The sequence below is a fragment of the Eleutherodactylus coqui genome, chromosome 1, assembly GCF_035609145.1.
Source record: "Eleutherodactylus coqui strain aEleCoq1 chromosome 1, aEleCoq1.hap1, whole genome shotgun sequence".
Lineage (NCBI taxonomy): Eukaryota > Metazoa > Chordata > Amphibia > Anura > Eleutherodactylidae > Eleutherodactylus > Eleutherodactylus coqui.
The window spans coordinates 68044952-68059556 of NC_089837.1; positions in this window are offsets into that span (position 1 = coordinate 68044952).

The window sequence follows — 14605 nt, forward strand, 5'->3', positions numbered from 1 at the left end:
GGACACTGCGGTTAGTACAAAATACCCATTGTGCAATTGTTCACAGATATTAAGTGTGTATGAGTGCCTGAGCACATGTTTGTTACTGTATTTCTTGCAGCCGCGGCTTATTGTGCAGCTTAACACTTAATTTGTTGGATGTGCAGAGTTTTATTTTCTATATGCAATGCATTTGTGCAGGAGGGGCTGCCGGCACCTTTGTCATGCACTCCAATTTCCCATCTGGTTCAGTGACCGTTTGTAAGCCAGGTACCCAGCTTTCCCATTCATGTGAAAGCTTTTTAGCCTAAATAGAGGGTCTACAGAGCTAGGTACCCATCCATTAAGGCAGGGGTCCCCAACTCCAGTCCTCAGGGACCCCAACAGGTCATGTTTTCAGGATATCCTACGGTAGGAACACCTGTGGCAATGTCTGAGGCACCAACAATAATTACATCACCTGTGCAACACTGAGGAAATCCTGAAAACATGACCTGTTGGCGGTCCCTGAGGACTGGAGTTGAGGAACACTGCATTAAGGTATGCCTTGACGTGGCGGATGGGCATACATGGATGTGATGAAATCATGCATTTTTATGTGGTTAGTACAAAAAAACATTATGCATGTGTTTGCAGATAATAAGTGTGTAATGGCTCCTTCAAACGGGCACTGTGATTTGCAGACGGCAGCATCACAGCCAAAAATCGCATGAACGAGAGGCAGCCATGACCAAGTCACGGCTGCATTTCCCCTTTATGCGTCCATTCAGACGGCCCGAGTCCGGTGAGTATATGTTGCACCCGTTGGGCGGGGGGAGAAAGTTTAGCTCAGCTAAATTGCCTCCCCCTCTCCGCCCCTTGATGGCTATTGGCAGGGGGAGGGGGCGGGAGCTAGTATGTTAAACTCCCGTCACCTCTCTGCTCCTTGCCTGCTGCCAGCAAGAGGAGGGGGCGGGAGCTAGTATGCTAATCTCCCGCCCACCCCCCCTTGCTGGCAGCTGGCAAGGGGCAGAGAGGGGGAAGGAGTTTAGCTGAGCCTCTGCTATACTCCCTCCCACCTCCCTTTTTCGCAGCTCTATAGGCTCCCATAGGAGTCTATGAAACCAGACTCCGTATTCCGGCTGAAAAGATAGATCCAGAACTATCTTTTGCGTCTGGCGTAGAAATGGCCAGCCGGAATGCGCACTGTATGCCCTATCTTTTCCAGTCATGCGTTTTTGCGCACCAGAACATCACCCATCTGATCTGACGCATTTGAATCCAATGCATCAGATGGTTGTGGTTTTTGGACAGTGTCTAATCGCAGTAAACACTCGTGTGAAGCCATGCTAAGGGTGCGGAAGCACATGTTTTTACTGCACACTCAGTGATACTGCACGGATCACTAAGAGAATGTGTTACTGTACAGAGTTGACTCAAAATGCCCATTGGGCCTAATTTGAGTGTCCATGTTTATTTAGAACTGGATCCATGTTTGCAGCATTCTATGTTTTTTGACCTCCTGGTAAGATGTATAATACTGTACAGTGATGTAAATATTGCCTTTAAGTGTCCAAATAAAATTGCCATTTAGTGCCTAAATAATAGAATCTAAATAGTTAAAGGGGTTATTCGGTTGTAAACTATTCATGGTCTATCATCAATAGTAGATTGTCGGGGGTCTGTTGCACAGGACCCCAGCCACCCAGCTGTTCCCCAGTCTGGTATACTTGTGCATTCAGTTGATTTCTGCAGGAAGCAGACAGCTCCATTCTTGTTGCAGTGGCCAGGTTTGGTATTACAGATAAATTTTCCATGCCTGCAATACTAAGGCTGGCCACTGCAGTGTGAAAGGAGCTGTCTGCTTCCTGCGGAAATCAGCTCGGTACATGAGTGCACCAATCTGGTGAACAGTTGATCGGTGGGGTTCCCAACAATTTATTATTGATTACTGATCCTGAGGACAGGCTTTCAATAGTTTACAACCGGACAACCCCTTCAATGTTAATAGTAGAGTCCCTAGTGGCTTAGAGTAGTCCTTGAGGTCGTCTTAGGGGCTCTGGGTAACTACCTAGTTTGCCACCCCTTATAAATAGGTCTCCCTGTAGCAAGATGAGTAAGATAGTGGGCTAGGCAGTTATTGCTTGTCCATTTCTGCTTTCTCTGCATCATCTCCACTAGAACAGTGCAGTTCAGCAGACATTAATAATGCCACAGTATGTGTCAATAAGTGAAGGCACAATCTGCAGACACTTATACAACACACCAGAAGCGTCTTACCGGATAATTACCTCATTAATAATTCATGAGTTAAGAGCTCTTGGATTGCTGAGGACCAGTGAATTTACTGTCCGCATTCAGTATTATTCACAGGTTGTAGATGTAAGCCTTGTCTGTTGGAGTCCTTCAGTGTTCAAATTATCGATCCCTGAGACACCGGCCTGCCATGTACTAAATGCTTCAGAAACTGGATTCTCACAGGATTGGTGGAATTAGGGTATATCTATTCTTTGATTTTTAGTAGATCTAACAAAGGATACAGAAAAAGTGGTCAGGCAGTACAGTAAAAGAGACTTCAAGATGATGCATTGCAACTCTGTCCATTAGATAAAAGGGTCTGCCTTTTTCCAGAAACTGCGCCACTCTTTTAAAGGGGTTCTCCAATTGAGAAAAAAAAAACAACATTTTCATACACCCTATTAGAAAATTCTGAGTTATTAGATGGGAGTCCTCTATTCAGAATCCTCATTTCTTGGTCAAAGTGGAGAACAGCTACAAAGTGTCTCTTTCATTCTGGAGGACCCGCCCTGTCCTGTTTTACACAGCTGGCCTATTAATTTGAATGGCACTGTGTAATTCTTAATTTCCCCTGCGGGAGTGCTGAAGAGTAATTGAACACTTACAGTACTACCAGGTTTCCCGAAAGACTACAGCAGATTGCTGATGATTCCAGCAGGTGAATACTTTGTGATCAGTTTGGTGTAAAGGTAACATGCTAACAAATAAGGATTGTCCAAAACAGAAATGGCATTACATCATACCGCAGGAGCGATCATCGCAAGTTCTTGTTCCCTTTGGAGACTTAAAAGAAAAGTAAAAATTAAGTTTAAAAAAGTTTTACTCATTATTAAAAAAAAGGTAATAAAAGGTAAAAAAAAACCTTTTGCCATATTTATAATAAAAGAATCTAAATAATAAAACAAAAGTCTGATCTATCAAAGTAACACATTATTTACCCCACACGATGAATGTCGTCAGAGAAAAAAAATAAAGAATGCCAAAATTGTGCTTTTTTGGTCACCCCGTCTCCAAAAAATATATAATAAAAAGCAATCAAAAAGTCGTCTGTACTCCACAATGGTACCAAAGGAAACTACAGGATGTCCTGCACAAAATGAGCCCTAGTATAACTATGTCAACAAAAAAATTAAAAAGCTATAACTGTCAAAAGATGGTGGCAGAAAATAAATTTAAAAAAAATTAAAGATCTTTGAAAAAAAAAAAAAAGTAGTACAACAAAAAACCCAAAACTATATAAGTTTGGTACTGTAGTAATTGTTACTGACCCATAGAAAAAAGTTATCATTTTTGTTGCAGTTTGTGCGCCGTAGAAACAAGATGCACCCAAAGAGGGCTGAGTTTTGTTTCGATTCCATTTCACTTCACTTGGAATTTTTTAAACATTTTTCAGTACATTATATAGTACCATTGAAAAATACAAGTCATCCCGCAAAAAACAAGCCCTCAGACATCTACATCGATGACTAAATAGAAGAGTTATGACTTTTTTTTATCAGGGGGAGGAAAAAACGAAAATGGAAAAAAGGGGAGTCTGATCTCACTGGACTGGCTCATGCAGTGGTATAACTATAGGAAGAACAGAGGGTGCAAGTGTACCCAGGCTCTAGTACCTGATGGGAACCAGTATACCCTCTACCGCATAGAAGGACAGTAATACTACACTATCCTACCAAAAGTATTTGGTCATCCATGTCAATAGAATGGATTGTGTCTTATTAGCATGTCACGTGTGCTAAATCATGTTACAAAAGATGCAGACGTTTGAAGCTGTCATCTGTAGCTTTTGATGGGAACTACATGGTACTGGATTTATGGGTTTTGCCGCTGCACACAAGCCGTCCATCACAAAGTGCCATGCATTAGCCTATATGCAATGGTGCAAGAAGCGTCGTCATTGGACAGTTGAGCCATATAAAATGTTCTCTGGAGTGACGAATCATGCTGCTATATCTTCACATGAGATGGACATACCGGTTTGTAGAGGATGCTGGGGAACAACTTTTGCCTGAGTGTGTTGTGCCAACAGTTAGGTACGATAGAGGTTCTGTTATGGACTGGGGATGTGTTACATGGCATGGTCTCAGTCTGTTGGTTGCAGTGACAAGAACCATGAACATGGAGGTGTACCCTGAACTTCTAGACAATAATGTGCTGCTGACAATGTGACAATACTCTGGGAATGGTCAGTGATACTTCTAACAAGGCAATGTGCCTCGTCACAAATCCAACACTCCAACACTCCAACACACTGTTACTTTGGTTTAAGGATCTGTTACCATGCGGCAGTTGCTGGTCCTCCCGTGGCGGCAGTGTGCGGGGCCCCGCTGTTGGAGTACGTCCCCCCGGCTTGTTGTCCGGCTGCCGGGGCGCGAGTGCCCGGCCGGCGTGTGCGGCGTGGTGCTGATGGCACGCGGCACGGTGCGCGCGTGCACCTGTGAGTGCAGCTGCCGTGCACGAGCTCCCTTTTATTATGTTCTGTTGGGAGTTGGCTGTCTCCCTTTCTCCGCCCCTGGCGGAGGACTTTGCTTAAAGGTTGGGCAGAGACTTGCAATCACTGCCAGTTATTGGTTTCCCTCAGTGTGCTAGCTAGTCTGCCTCTGTTGGTCTCCTGCCTCTGTCATCTTGTCTGCTATACTTTGCTATTGTCCACCAGGTTTTTCCATCTGCCTCAGTTCTGATTAGTATTGTTCGTGTTGGTTATTTACATCTGCCTTTTCTGTCGGTATTCTACCCTTTCTATCCAGGTACGTCAGCGTCCCTTTTCGGTCCCTAGTGAGAGTAGGGACCGCCACCCAGTTGCCCGCCTGGGGTTAGCCAGGAGTGGAGGCAACCAGGCAGGGACAGGGGTTGTGGGTGAGATCTAGGGCACCCGGGCTGGCGTATCAAGGGTAGTATACCGTAACAGGATCTGGATGTTCCACGATTTCACTGGCTGCACAGAGTCCCAACCTGAACCCTACTGAACAGCTTTAGAACAAAATCATCAGGAAATTTGAACAGCATCCACCTTCTTTGAGAGAACTCTCCAGACGTTTGCAGTATGAATAGAGGGAAATACCAGCTGAAATGTATCAGACGTTAGTAGAAAACATGTGACGCAGAGTATCCAATGTCATTAGGACAAAAGAGCCCCACTAAGTGTTAACATGTGGAAATAAAGTTACTTTTAGTAGCATAGTGTATAAATGACATGTGACGGATGAAGGCCCTGGTAGAGATTTTTGCATCGGGGCCAGGAAGCATCAAGTTCTGCTTTTGGGCCATATGTAGTGATACAAGGAACAGGTTCTAATAGTCATATGGAATGTTCCTCTATCTCTCGGTCCTCGACCATCATACTTCTAGGTGCTTAGCATTCTCATGCATTTTGTGTCTCTTTTTTATGCCCATCTATCGCCCCTGTGTGAATCCTTTTCTCCCTACCATTCAACATAATGTTTGCATACTCCTGACTCACGACAATCTATCACAGATAAACATATTTACTATAATGAGGATCCGCTTGACACTTCAACAGCGTTTCTAAGTGACCATCTGAACGATAGTTGCTCTGTAAAGAGATACCTTTATTCTGCAGCCTCTTCAGACACTCACACATTTGCTAGACAGCCGGCATTTTATTGGTATTGACCCAACCTGTTAACTCATCTAAAAAGACATTTCCTTGCCATGTCAGCATCTCTCATTAAAGCCGCAGACAATATTGTACCCATTTTGGTCCAAATTGAAGCTACTGTGGAATCTTTCCAGCTATTATCTAATCTCCTATGCCCAGAGGCGTAACTTGAAGCTCCTGGGCCCCAATGCAAAACCTGGAACAGGGCCCCCAACTATAATGCTTTACTCATAGTACTGGACTTCCTATATGGAGAAGAGAGGCCTTATGGGCCCCCAAGGCTCCTGGGCCCGGGTGCAACCGCATCCCCTATAGTTACGCCCCTGCCTATGCCTACAGTGAACAATTCAAAGGGGTTATGAGGTAATTAAAGGGGATGTCCACTCAAGACATTCCTAGTCCACATACAGAATTTGCATCGTTTTTTTTTTTTATATTCACCGATTTAAAAAGCCTGCCTGGGTTGAAAAGCCAATTTTGGGATATTCCCATAAGAAAATACTATTGCACTTTTGATCCAGATGTTTTACACTGTTAATTAATGGCAATGACTGTGGACCTCTTCATTGGTGCCCTGACACTAGTTGAAGCCCACAAAATGCTAAGTTAGTTAAAGAGTTGATGAGGGCTGCCGTGAATTACTTGTGATTTGGGCTTTTAGGTATCCTTTATGGAATTCTGAGTTAATAGAGTGCAGGGTGGCTATCCTCTACGTCTAGAAGAAAGCAGTTTTGATCACCAAAACAAATAAGAGGGTTCTTTACTGTAAGAGTGGTGAGACTGTGGAACTCTTTGCCTGAGGACCTGGTAATGGCAAAATCCAGGTGTACAGCTTAAGAGGGGACAAGATGTCTTTCTATAGTGCTATGATATTACAGGATATAGACAGTAGGTGACCAGCGGGGTTGTGGATCTCAAATATTGATCCAGGGATTACTCTGGCTGCCATTATGGAGTAAGGAAGGATTTTTTTCCTCCAAATGAGCTAAATTGGCTCATTGGTTTGTTTTTTTGGTGTCCTCTGGACCAACAAGGGGGGTTAAAACAGGCTGAACTAGATGGACATTGTCTTTATTCAGCCTAACATACTATGTTACTACGGTATGTTACCAAGAGAGCTTCTTGCTTCGTAGTACCCAGCATGACAATGCATTACAGGGACAGCCCATTCGGGTTACCAGGGCCAGATTATCATTGAAACAGTTGGTGCACTGGCTCCAAGTCCCGCAACATCTATTATTTAGAAGGGCCAGGCTGCCTACTCTCCGGCAGGCTGAGGGAAACCCCAACACTGGTTCTCACCCTTTCAGCAGAACTGGTAAAAAACAGTCGCGCCCTATTTTCTGCAGTTTAAAACAAAGAACTATATATTCACCTGTTGTACTCTCCAAGCCATTTTGGACTGCTTCTTTTTCAAGGTCAACGCTGGTACGTGTATGTGCCGTGACACGTGCTACCCAATTCCTTAGGGCCAAAGATTGTCCAGCATCGGTCACGTGTCTTGGCACGTACCAGTGCTGACCTGGATACAAGGAAGAGATGTCCAGAGAGGCTTGGGGAGCACAACAGGCGAGTATATCTTTTTTCTAACCAATGGGGGAATTCACAGTTAAGAGGGGCATTCTCAGTGTAGGTAAATGCTTAGGATCATCCTCTATTAGCCAGAGCAGAGAACTGCTAACAGACAGTTGCTCTCGCTCTGATGCACTTAGCATGTCCATGTATTACCTAGTTGGTAATTCATCTGCCCAGACCCATGGCAATCAACTGATCACCAGATTACCTTTCATTTGAAAAAGAATTCCCTTCATGAGACAGCCCACTGAAGTGTTAACATTAAATGTTTCCATTTACTGACAGCAAGCATTGGTAAGAAAACGAAGCACAATTATATTGCTTCTTTCCCTACTTTCAAATTATACCATATGCATTTTTGCAACCTTTTAAAATCTTGATTAAAAAATCTAGTTTCTACAGCTCCTATGCAGCCCTATGTGTTTCCATGGTAACAGACTACAAACAAACCTTGTGTAGTCTGATCCTGTAGTGATACTTCCTTCCGTCTGTCCACAATCTACCCTAATGTATGACTGCAAGATCTGATTACACAGGGTGTATTTGTAGTCTGTATCCATGGAGGCTCATATGTCTGCATTGGAGCTGTATACACAAAACAGTAACATATTTTTTATTAAAGGGGTAGTCCCGCGAAAGCAAGTGGGGTTATACACTTCTGTATGGCCATATTAATGCACTTTGTAATGTACATTGTGCATTAATTATGAGCCATACAGAAGTTATTCACTTACCTGCTCCGTTGCTGGCGTCCTCGTCTCCATGGTGCCGTCTAATTTTCAGCGTCTAATCGCCGGATTAGACGCGCTTGCGCAGTCCGGTCTTCTTCTTTTCTGAATGGGGCCGCTCGTGCCGGAGACCGGCTCCTGGTAGCTCCGCCCCGTCACGTGCCGATTCCAGACAATCAGGAGGCTGGAATCGGCAATGGACCGCACAGAAGCCCTGCGGTCCACCGAGGGAGAAGATCCCAGCGGCCATCTTCACCAGGTAAGTAAGAAGTCACCGGAGCACGGGGATTCAGGTAAGCACTGTCCGGTTTTCTTTTTTAACCCCTGCATTGGGTTTGTCTCGCGCCGAACGGGGGGGCTGTTGAAAAAAAAAAAAAAAACGTTTCGGCGCGGGACAACCCCTTTAAGTTTTTCCAAAGTTCCTTCATTTAAAAAAAAAAAACATGCATCAGAGTATAAAGGACATATATTTTAAGCTACGGTACATTTGAAGAGGCCAGGACAAGCCCGGATATGTGGCTGTTACTATTTTTCTTTATGCAGGAACTATATTGAGCTAAGGGTTGGCTCTTGTGTCCTCAGCACGCCGGATCTGTTTTTCCATCATATTAATTTTAATTTGTTTTCTTTTTGCAATAAGTATTTAACTAGAGTATAAAACCTCAATGCAAACATCCTCACCTTTCTACTCCATATAAATATTTCCAAGACTTCATTTTCTATTCATTTATATGCATAGGAAATTTACAGCAGCGTATTTACAAGAACTAAGTTACCACAGGCGATGTCCTTTATAAATATGCAAAGAGTCCTTGACAAGTGTGTTCCATTTATAATAGGATACAGTCAAACTCAGTTCCTGGCCATAAGTTTGAGGATCCGGCCTAATGGTGCTTAGAAAACCATTTATAGCTGACACTGCTAGTTTGATCGCCTGGAACTGCTCTTAGTTTGTCTTAGTCATGTATAGGCCAACTTAACCCAGTCACTTTTTTGGGTTTAGACAGTGATATTTAAAGTATTAGACATGTTTGGGATATGAAAAAGAGAATCGCACATTCAGAACCTCCTTCGTTCACTTGATAAGGTGGTGGTGCCGCAGTTGAGTTAAACACATGCTACCAGATTTAAGGTGTTCCCCCATATATTAGAGTTGATGACTGAGGATCCCTGGAGCAGAACAACCTGTGTTCCTCTTATTTTTCCTAGTTTATTAGATTGGTTCACCAAAAAATGCTCTCTGTAACCTCAAAAATAGACTCTCAGTGAAGTTGGACCATAGGATGTCATGAAGCTATATGGCTCATCTTCACCTCCCTTACATAAAGTCAAAGGGAGCCGAAGGGGCATTGTGTCAAATCTAGCAATAGGTGAAGGTTGCAGAGAACAGAACCCTTGCAATGTCAAGTTTTGTAAAGCTGGAGTTATATGCCAATTCCACACCCCCTTTTTTCTCCTCAGTTATACTGTATCAGTAGTAACATTTGACTATCTGCTTTGGGTTAATTTTTCGCACCACTCTGTCGTGGGTGGAGGTATAGCTACACAGGATTTAGGATACAATGCCGCAGATGAAGTAATCAAAATATTCAATATTTATTTTAGAATGATGAAATAAAGGTGAACAGTATAATAGTGAGGGTGATCAATGAGTGGAACAGGTTGCCACGGGAGGTGGTGAGTTCTCCTTCAATAGAAGTCTTCAAACAAAGGCTAGACAAATATCTGTCTGGGATGATTTAGTGAATCCTGCATTGAGCAGGGGGTTGGACCCGATGACCCTGGAGGTCTCTTCCAACTCTATGATTCTAACAGTAAGTATTAAACCCTCCCATCCAATCCCACGACAGAATTGGGTCCGGGGACCAAAAGGCTACTTTAACAAGACCCATTGTATGATTCTATGAATAATGGTTAAGCAGTTGAACCTTTACCTTCAAATACCTATCTACTGCTAAGTAAAACATAGCATTGGTAATACTTGGTGATAAATCCACAGTAACAGTAATACCTGGTGAATAAAGATGAGCGAGCATACTCGCTAAGGGCAATTACTCGAGCGAGCATTGCCCTTAGCGAGTACCTGCCCGCTCGAGAGAAAAGGTTCGGCTGCCGGCGCGGGTGACAGGTGAGTTGCGGCAGTGAGCAGGGGGAGTGGGGGGAGGGAGAGAGGGAGAGAGAGATCTCCCCTCCGTTCCTCCCCGCTCTCCCCCGCCACCGGCAGCCGAACCTTTTCTCTCGAGCGGGCAGGTACTTGCTAAGGGCAATGCTCACTCGAGCAATTACCCTTAGCGAGTATGCTCTCTCATCACTACTGGTGAACAATTTCAATAACTCTTAATTAGTGTACAATTTTTCATACATAATAATCACAGAAAATAATGCACAGCTTTTCTTTAGGGGTTAAACTTCACTACTATCAATACAGTCTATTAGTAATGAAGGGTACAGAATACACTTGTAATGTCTCTTTTTGTAAAGCTGATTTGCTACCCCAGGCGCCCTTTTACTTTTACCACTTGTAAAAAAAATCTCAGTCCATAGATGGGGCTCGAGCTACTGAAATTTAGCAACCAATTTCCAAGAGTAATCTCTATCTCTTTCTGCAGCAGCCTTGCTGGCTAACTAAGCTATTGCTGTGCACACCTAATGTCTCTGCTGAGGCTGGCCTCACTTACAGTTTATGTGCAGGAGTCACAGTTTTTAATGACCTGATCTCTTCTGCAGTATTGATTGTCCAGGATTCAGGAATGTCATTCTCCGCTCTCCTCTCTCCATATGCAATGTGTTGCAGCTGCTGCACTCTACTTACTCAGGCCTGTGGAGTGACTGCTCCTCTCTGTTCCAGGCAGCACCATCTCCAGCCTCATTAGCCATCCTTCCCGCATCATAACACTTCAGCTCAGCTCTGCTCACCATGTAGCAAAAACCGTCCTTTTTATATAGTCAGAGCATCAGCCAATCAGAAAGTGTCCAGTGGGCATGCACATTTCAGTTTGGAGCAGCCATCCTGGTGCTCCATTGTGAAGTCCAGCACACCCTAGGCATTGCCACACCTCTAGTCCTTGCAGAGGCAGCATTTACCCCTTAGGTGTAAGTCAACTACAAATCTTACTTGCACCTCAAGTCAGTAAGGCTGATAAATAAACAATGACTAGTCATTTCTTTAGAAACACCGGCCTTTTCACAATTGCAGCTTTACTGTATGGAAATTAGACACATGACCCCAAAGTTTGGCATAAAATCAAGTGTCAAATTTTCTGTGCATTGCAGCGTGAATCAGGATTAGGTGGGAATTTAAGTGATCTGAGTGATTTCCAACAAGGCCTGGTCATCGGTCAGGAGTGTAGCTATAGACGTGCGAAGGTAGCAGACGCTAACAGGCCCTGGAGCCTTAGGGGGCCCAAAGGCCCCTCTATCATATAAGAACACATCAGTATTATAAATGGCACATAGATGGTTGGGCGGCAATGTTACAGATTTTGCATTGGGACCCCCTACATTCAGCCTCTGCCGAAGCTTTTAAGTTTCTAGAAATGCCCCTGCTTACTAGTGTTGCATCGATGGGCTTCTTAAGAAGCAGAGGAAAATTGTGCAGTGACCCCATACTGAATGTTTGCATCTGGGCCCAGGAACCTTCAGCTATACCTCTGCTAGACTTGCCGGGGCCAGAACCGGGTGATCACCATTTGGCGAAAAGGGATCCTTATCCGTATCCAGCTTGTTGACAAAAGGAGTATAGGGAGGATGTCAAGAATCATATTGATGAACAGGTGGGAACTGAGGAAAATGTGCCGTACTAGAGGCCATTTAAGAGGTGAGTACTGCTTTTATTTAACCATTTCTTGTCCATAAACTTTTTTTTTGTCCCAGAAAACCCCTCTAAGGCTGCTTGCATACATGTAGGCTTGGATTAGGTTTTGTTCAGATTTGTTGATGCAGTTTTTGAAGCCAGAATTAGGAGTGGATCATAAAAAAAGGATCATTTATATTTTCGCCTATTTTATGGCTTTAAAAACTGCATAAAAAACCCTGAACAAAACCTGATTAAAACCTGTATGGGCAACCGAACAGATGAAATGCTCCTCTACTGTTGGAAGGACATTAAAACTAAAGTCCATAATGTACTTGTTAGACTGTAAATTTCTGTCCCAGGATTTAGTGCAGCCGGTCCTTTACTGATAACAGCATAATGTTTAATTATGACGGTAATTAAGCTGTGTCCTCTGGTACATAATGCAAGGTGTCAGCCCGCTGATGATTAAATGTGCTTGTTTGCAAACAATCTTTTGTGCTATTTTATGTATTCATCAGAAGAGCGAGGAGAATATAAGAACAATCCTAAGCAGAGGGTGATCAATGACAGGGAGGGTGATCAATGATCACAGGTTGCCACGGGAGGTGGTGAGTTCTCCTTCAATGGAAGTGTTCAAACAAAGACTGGACAAATATCTGTCTGGGATGATTTAGTGATCCTGCACTGAGCAGGGGGTTGGACCCGATGACCCTGGAGGTCCCTTCCAACTCTACTATTCTATGATTCAGAAGACTATGGTCTTCTTGGGTATTCTTACACATTTCAAAAACAGACAAAGCCCTTATTCGAATGACTGTAATGTAGCCCACATTTTAGCATCTGGATCACAGCAGCAAGACAAGGACACACACCCCCTACCCCACAGCTCAACTGAACCAAACTTAGGTCACTATAGAATACTACTGTGGTCTAGGTTGAGTTCACTTGAACCATGGGAGTCCAAGACTTGCAGAAGTTATAAAAAGGGGCACCATATACATGAGATAGCAGTTTCCCAAATGCTTGTTTGTCTGAAAGCTATCTCACCTTACAGTCCTCAACACATGTACACTTGGCTGTGTGTGAATGTAGAGGAGGAAGAAAGCCGCCATCAGGCACCACAATAAACATATTAAAGAGCTGAAATCCTACCTCCTGATACTTATCTCCCTGGACATCTGCCTTTGGGAGAGAGTCAGTAGTAGTGTTGCTCATTGTGATTGGCCAGGTGGCAAAATCAGATCGGGTCATCCCAACCCATTTTTTGCATGTGTTCTTCTATGAATGTGGCTCATTTACTAGTACTATTGCCTTTCAGTCCGAGGTGTAACTTGAAGCTCCTGGACCCCAATGCAAAACCTGTAACAGGGCCCCCAACTATAATGCTTTATTCATAGTACTGGGCTCCTTATATAGAGAAGAGAGGCCTTATGGGCTCACTAGGGCTTTTGGGCCCGGGTGCACCCACATCCCCTATAGTTACGCCAGTGCTTTCAGTGCTAGGCTTGGTTCAAATCCCATCAAGCATAACACCTGCCTGGACTTTGAAAAACACCATCCAGCTTTTCCCCGCTTGGATATATACAGCTGAGCACTCCGAGCGGGGGATGCAGAAGACAAGCGGGGCCGCTTGTCTTCTGCATCCAGCTGTTCTCTGCTCGGAGCACCAGGCTGTTATACAACTCTGTTCTTCATACCCAGCCTGTCATCAAGGAGTGGGATACAGCTGAAACAATAGTATCAGCTGTATCCCGCTGTGAAATCCTGATAGCTGATCACTGATCTTTTAGCATGCTGAACAATGTCAGTGCAGTTAGACACAATGATTATTGCTCAAAAGATGTTTAAATGGATTATTGTAATGGGCAATTAAGTTAATATGTTCTATTTTCGTGAGCACATACGCAGGAAAATAGAGCATGCTGCGTATTGTTTTTGCACAAATGAACAAACCCACTGAAATCAAAACGCTGCACAAATACATTCGTGTGACTCAGGGTTTATGCTTGTCTAATCCCAAGTAAGGGCTCCTTCATAAAGGCGTTTTTGCCTGTGCAAAATTTGCACAGCAATACGCATAGAATCGGACCCACTGATTTCAATAGGCTCGTGCTCATGTCACTTTTTTGCATGCCTTACCTTTGTGTGGGCGTGCAATGTGCAAGGAGATGGGCAATTCCCATATCTTGCGCACGGTAAAAGCACAGTAAAATACGCAGGTACTGTACGTGTGCAAAAAAGACTTGTTCGTGGCTACAATGCATTGTGCTAAGTCATGCAAAATTGCACCTACTCCCGTGTGAAGGAGCCCTAAGACATAACTTGGGACTAGTTTGGCAGCACCAACTTATTTCTGCTGATACAAGTCAAACGACCTTCATATTTGTTTTGTATAATTCGCACCACCTGGTACAGCCTCAGACCTGGATATGTGGTACTGCAGTGCAGAACAGTAATTAGGCTTCTCCCGGAGGGGTGTAATGTATTAAATATGTTGAGCTGTTTATTAATACATCACTCAAACTAACTTAATCTGGAAACAAACTTTTCCTGAAAGAGAAACTATACAGCAGCTATGGCGTGATATATGCCTGACTTCACATGGGTGCCCCATAGCATAAATCAAAATGT